Genomic DNA, 6860 nt, shown 5'->3' with positions numbered 1-6860 from the left:
GAATTGTGGAGATGTAGCTTAGATGGTAGGGTGCTTGATTAGCATGTGATAGGTGTGGGGATTGACCTATTTATGACATATATTGAGCAATGATATTTTTTTAATTTTTACTAGCATTCATGACGAGACATTTAGTGTTTTGTTATGTAAAAATTAAGGGGATGTAGCTCAGATGGTAAAGCGTTCGCTTAGCATGCAAGAGGCACGAGGATCGATACCCTGCATCTTTAATCTTATATAAAAAGAAAACAGACGGGACATTTAGTGTTTTGTGTTATGAAATAATCTTGGGGATGTAGCTCAGATGGTAAGCTCTCGCTTACTGTCACGGTCATGCTCGTCCAAGGCGTGTTGCTGCATGTCCATGCCAAGTCAAACCTTTTATGTCTTTCTATGTTGCAACAATATTTTTTAACTTTCACTAGTATTCATGATGGGACATTTAGTGTTTTGTTATGTAATAATCGTTAGGATGTAGCTCAGATGGTAAGCTCTCGCTTAGTGTCACGGTCATGCTCGTCCAAGGCGTGTTGCTGCATGTCCATGCCAAGTAAAATCCTTTATGTCTTTTTATGTTGTAATGCTTTTCTTTTGTATTTCTAGGAAGTATGACGTTTTGGAAAAATCATTCTAGGGCTGCCAGACATGAAATGCCTCAAAATGTACTATAGGGGGATATTACTAGTTGTCAACTTCTCCCTACTCGATAATTATATGCTGTAAGCCGTTGTTGTTGCCTTTTTGCTTGCATCACATATAACACAAATTTCAATCTTTTAAATCTTGCTTTCAAAACTCTCTTTCGAAATCTCTCTACCCCCGTTTTTTAAAACTTTCTTCTTAAACCGGGATAAGAGGCTTGAGCATATTTCGCTTTGTCGTAGGCGATGCAAGAACAAATTGGCTTAGCTCACTTGTGCTGGGAAGTGAGTGCCGCACAATCGCAAGTTCGCTGCCATCAAAAGTGCAATTGTGACAAATGGTATCAGAGGTTTGTTAGCTCCATGACATATTAAAGACCAAAAAACCAAACAAACACTGACCTTTAGACTGACTGAATAGGGTGACTCCGGGAGTAAGTAGCTTAGCTCGCCGAGACTGTAAAGGACAGACAGAAGATGAAAACACCTATTCTATTCTGTTTCCCCATTACCGAGTCTTTGAATAACGAAGACGGAACAAGGGGTTAAGTCTCATTCATCTTTCGTTTCGGCTTAGTTTAGAAAGGATCTTGATCAGTTAAAGAATCAATAGGTGACGGTTTTCTTCTTCATCTTTGGTCTTCTTTCCTCTCTTGTCTGCTAACTCCTTCATTTATTCAAAGAAAGACTTACAACTCTCATTAATGTTCAATCAGGGCGTACGGTCATATCGGTGCTCCGGTTCAGGCAATGGAATTGTGAGACGAGAAGAGGTTCAGTCGCTGATCTTTCTTTCCTTTCTCTTTTTCTTGAATGAATCTTGCTGTATGTATGGAGGGAGTCTTTCCTTTGTTTGTTGACGGCAGTGCCTATATTTTGTATTGTTTTGGCTTTAGCGGCAACCTCTGAATCTCGAGCCGCGGGGCGTTCCATTCCAACCGAGTTCCGTTCCAAGAATGCCCTTGCCGGAGAAAGCGGGACTGCTTGCCGTTGCATATTCGAACTACTCATTCAAGCACGATTCGCATCATGATGTTCAATAAGGAAGCTCCAATAGAAAATGTCAGGGAAAAAGCCTTCGATAGTCTCTTTCTTTTTCTTTCTGTAGGTGATTCGGGAGCAGATGCGTCTCTATCTTTGGATTCAGAGTCGATTTTCCTGATTCTGGGCAAGAGGTTTAGTAAGGAAAGCCTCTTTCTTTTTCTTTCCTCTTTCTTTCCTCTTTCTTCTTTCTTTCCTCCTTCTTTCAAGATGTTTTGTGGGTAATTAGCATTATGACGAAAAAATCCCCCTTGAAAAAATATAGGATGGTTGGAAAGCCTCTTTCTTTCCTATTCCGGGTAAGAGGTTTTGTGGGTAATAAGCATTATGACGAAAAATTCCCCAGTGTACAAATTCCCCATACGGGCAAAATTCCCCATACGGGCCAAATTCCCCATACGGGAAAAACACTAAAACACTCTTTAGCAATAGAGGAGCCTTTTTCATCGGGACAGCGCTTGTGATATTCCGATTATACGAGGCTCCTGCTGCTTGATATCGAGTGTTTGTTGACCGGTTAAGGTCTGGGAACGTGACGTTCTAGCAAATAAGGAAACAAGCTATTTTTCCCCACTCACCTTAGCGATTCACCCAACAAATAGCTGTTGTGTGAAGCTTTCATCCGCTGGCAATACCACTAAGTTGCGGAAACGACCCACAGTGGATTGTGACTTACTTGCTATGATCCATTGTATTCTCGGATGAGATGGATCACAGACTCAGAGGTAAGGAGTTGTAGTAAGGGCGACCTTATTCGAGGCTAAAACGTCAAAAAACACGAGAAAGCAAGACTTAATAAGCTTTTTCCTCACTCACCCTGCTACAAGATGTCACCCTTAAAGGGATTTAGCAGTAACCGAAGGAAATGCCACTACGCCTTCGGCATTGGTACTCAGTGGATGGAGCCCTACTGGTTGATCTTTTCTGATTTTATGTTAACAACAACGAAAACCATCCATCAGAAAAGTAACACTACCAACCAGCGATAGGAGTATAAGATAATAGCCTATTGAATGTCTAACGTCAAACCTCGGTATCTCTACGCCGCTCTGCTGGATGAGGATACAGCAGTAACCGAAGGAATTGCCACTACGCCTTCGGCTTGTGCGCACAGTGGAGGGTGCCTAACCGTAAAGGAGGGTCCAGTCACCGATGATCACACATCAAAACCATCGTTGCCAGAGGGTTAAGGAGTAGGAATAGATTAGTTTGAGTTAGATGTTATTGTTTGTGAGAAGGGTATAAGATCTTTTGTTGGTGATACTAGTATACACTTCTGGACAGAGCATTTGTTATGAAGGTCGGGTAGTATGATAAGGGTACTATCCTGGTTTCATGTGCTCTATAGGGTATGAGTCTGTGTGGAGTACTTTTTTGTTATGAAGGTCGGGTAGTACCAGTGAAAATGATACTATCCTGGTTTCATGTGCTCTATAGGGTATGAGTCTGTGTGGAGACTTACTATTCCTATACTGTAGTATGATTAGATTAGATTGAACTCTTTGACTCTCTTTCCTGTAAACAAAGGGATAGAATGCTGCTGCGGCTGAACCTTATACTCTGTACCTCCTTTTGAGGTTAGGCACCCTCCACTGTGCGCACAAGCCAAAGGCGTAGTGGCAATTCCTTCGGTTACTGCTGTATCCTCATCCAGCAGAGCGGGGTAGAGATACGGAGGTTTGACGTTAGACATTCAATAGGCTCCCACCTAGCTCCTTACCTAAGATTGTCATTGAAGTACTCAGATGTGATGGTTGACGTTGTTGTTAACATATATCATCTGAGAGACAATCCGTCATGTAAGGCTCCATCCACTGAGTGCCAATGCCGAAGGCGTAGTGGCATTTCCTTCGGTTACTGCTAAATCCCTTTAAGGGTGACATCTTGTAGCAGGGTGAGTGAGGAAAAAGCTTATTAAGTCTCGCTTTCTCCTGTTTTTAAACGTTTTGTTAACGTTTGGGCATATAAATGTTCTCCCTTTCTTAACTCTTTACCTCTGAAAAAGTACTCCACACAGACTCATACCCTATAGAGCACATGAAACCAGGATAGTACCCTTATCATACTACCCGACCTTCATAACAAATGCTCTGTCCTGATGTTGACGAAAAAGTTGACACCCAAATCACAAGCCGACCAGCGTACTTTGGTAGAGGAGGAAATGTTGTTCCTCAAAGAAGTCCTTGACACTGTTCGCTTCCTGGAAGCACGAGTGACGGAATTGAATGAAAAAGTCAAAAAAATTGACGCAAGGTCAACCGCCTGGATGGGTTGCCAATCAAAGAACTAATGTTTCGAGTGGACTCGCTCAAAGAGAGAGTTACTCCTACGAGCAGCTCAAGACCTGATGGTAGTCATGATAGCTCTGTCGTGCACAAGGAGGGACGTGGTGAAGAGTTCAACGAGCTACAAAATACCATGATGAAGTTGTTTAATGGATTAGCTGATGAATTCAGAACAACGATCGATGTCATCCAAGAAAAGATGGCCGAGATGAACACCCGAATTGAGGTAACCATGAAAGCTGTGGAGAACGTCACGCCAGGGAAAACTCATAAAGAACCCAACAAACTGAAGTTCCTAGATCCCAGACCCTTCAAAGGGAATCGGAACGCCAAAGAGTTGCTGAACTTCATCTTTGATGTCGAACAATACTTCAAAGCCACAACAGCCTGTATCGGCAACATAAAAGTTACAGTAGCTACAATGCATCTCATAGACGATGCAAAGCTTTGGTAGCGCTCGTAGGTGTAAGACATTAAAAATGGATTGTGTATCATCGACTCGTGGGAAGACCTCAAGAGAGAGTTGAAGGACCAATTATTCCCCAAAAACATAGAAACATAGCAAGGCAAAAACTACTAGCACTAAAACAAACTTGAAACATTAGGGAATATGTTGGGTAGTTCCCGACCTTGACGCTGGATATCAGGGGCATGTCAGAGAAAGACAGGTATTCCTCTTCATAAATGGGTTGCAACCGTGGGCCAAGATAAAAATATATGAGAAAAGGGTTCAAGACCTAGCCACAGCAATACCACGCCGAAAGACACTTAGACGTTGGATGCGAAGCTAGTTTCCAAAGAAAAATAACACAAACCCCAAACACTGGGGGCAAAGCATATAAGTCGCAGGGTCATCGAAACGAAGGCCCAAATAGGCAAAACGTAAGTAACAACATACCAAATGGAGGGGCAAATGGACCTCCTAAGAATAACCAAGTGGGGACATCTCGAGGACCTTACCCTCAAAGGAAATACCCGATGATGCCTTTACAGTGCCTGTTGTGTAAAGGCCCCCACAAACTATCCTACATTCCTCATCGAGCCTCTCTTAGTGCACTCCAAGTGTCCATTCAAGAGAGCAATGACACAGGAGACGAGACTACACAAGACAAGAAGGAAGATCAAGACAACCCCCGAATGGGTGCGCTTAAATTCCTATCAGTCCTCTAACAGAAAGTCGACCCAAAAGAGATAATAGAGACAGGGCTTATGTTCATAGACGCAACAATAAACTCCCGATCGAGCAAGAGCACTTGATAGACTCAGGTGCGACCCGCAATTTCATTGCTGACCAAGAAGCCCGAAGATTGGGACTCACCATAGAAAAGAACCCTGGAAAAATAAAAGCTATCAACTCCGAGGCTTTGCCTATCGTGGGAATTTCCAAAAGAGTTCCCTTTGAAATTAGGGGCCTGGTCAGGAGAAATGGACCTTGTCGTGGTTTATATGGACGACTTCGACATTGTACTTAGGATGGACTTCCTGCTAGAACACAAAGTTATCCTAGTACGACTAGCGAAATACGTGGTGATTACCGATCACAACCTCACAGTAATACTTGCAAACATAAAACAACCAGGAAATCTTAGAATGATCGTTGTCATACAATTGAAAAGAGGACTCGCATGAGAGGAACCCACATTTATGGCTATACCCCTAATTGAAGATGTGACCACTGAGGAGACCATTCCAAGCGAAATCAAGAATGTACTAGACGACAGCTATGCTGACATAATGCCAGAAAGCTTACACAAACATTACCACCTCATCGAGGCATCGATCACGAAATTGAACTTCTCCCCGGAGTTAAAACCCTCACCGTAGAACGCATATCTGATGGCTCCCTCTAAGCTAGTCGAATTGAGAAAGCAACTAGATGAGTTGTTGGCGACAGGATTCATCCACCCCACAAAGGCACCCTACGGAGCCCCAATACTGTTTTAAAAGATGAAGGATGGGACATTGCATTTATGCATAGACTATAAAGCCTTAAACAAGGTGACAGTATGTAACAAATACCCACTACCGATAATATCTAACTTGTTTGACCAACTTCACGGGGCCAAATATTTCACGAAACTGAACTTACGATCAGGATACTACCAAGTATGTATCGCAGAAGGGGATGAACCCAAGACAACGTGTGTAACAAGATACGGGGCTTTCAAGTTCCTGGTAATGCCTTTTGGCTTGACAAACGCCCCAGCTATATTTTGCACGTCAATGAACCAGGTTTTCCACGAATACTTGGATCAATTTGTCGTAGTATACCTCGACGACATAGTCGTATACAGCGCAACCCTAGAAGAGCACAAAATGCACCTAAAGCTAGTGTTTGACAAGCTGCGACAGAATCAGTTATACATCAAGAAAGAAAAATGTGCTTTCGCACAAGCATGCATCAACTTCCTTGGACATGTCATCAGTTGTGGGCAAATCAGTATGGACAGCGACAAGATAAAAGCTATCCAAGAGTGGAAAACCCCTACTTTCGTATCCGATGTACGATCCTTTCTAGTATTGGCAAACTATTATAGGCGGTTCGTTGAAAGATTTTCACGACAAGCCACCCCATTAATAGAACTTCTGAAGAAAGACCACCCTTGGTCATGGTCAAATGACTTTCAAAGATCTGTAGACAACCATGACGAGAGGCCCTATCCTCGGATTGGTGGATGTTTCTAAGCCATTTGAAGAAGAGAAAGATGCTTCCAACTTTGCCCTAGGCGGTGTCCTTATCCAAGAAGACCACCCTATCGCTTATGAAAGTCGAAAGCTCAATGATGTAGAAAGGAGGTACACTGTCTCCGAAAATGAGATGCTAGCTGTTGTACATTGCCTACAAGTCTAGAGACAGTACCTCTTGGGATCACACTTCGTAGTGAAGGCGGAC

This window comes from Cucurbita moschata, unplaced genomic scaffold (genome assembly GCF_002738365.1).
Source record: "Cucurbita moschata cultivar Rifu unplaced genomic scaffold, Cmos_1.0 Cmo_Scf00026, whole genome shotgun sequence".
NCBI lineage: Eukaryota > Viridiplantae > Streptophyta > Magnoliopsida > Cucurbitales > Cucurbitaceae > Cucurbita > Cucurbita moschata.
This window is presented reverse-complemented; position numbering follows the sequence as displayed.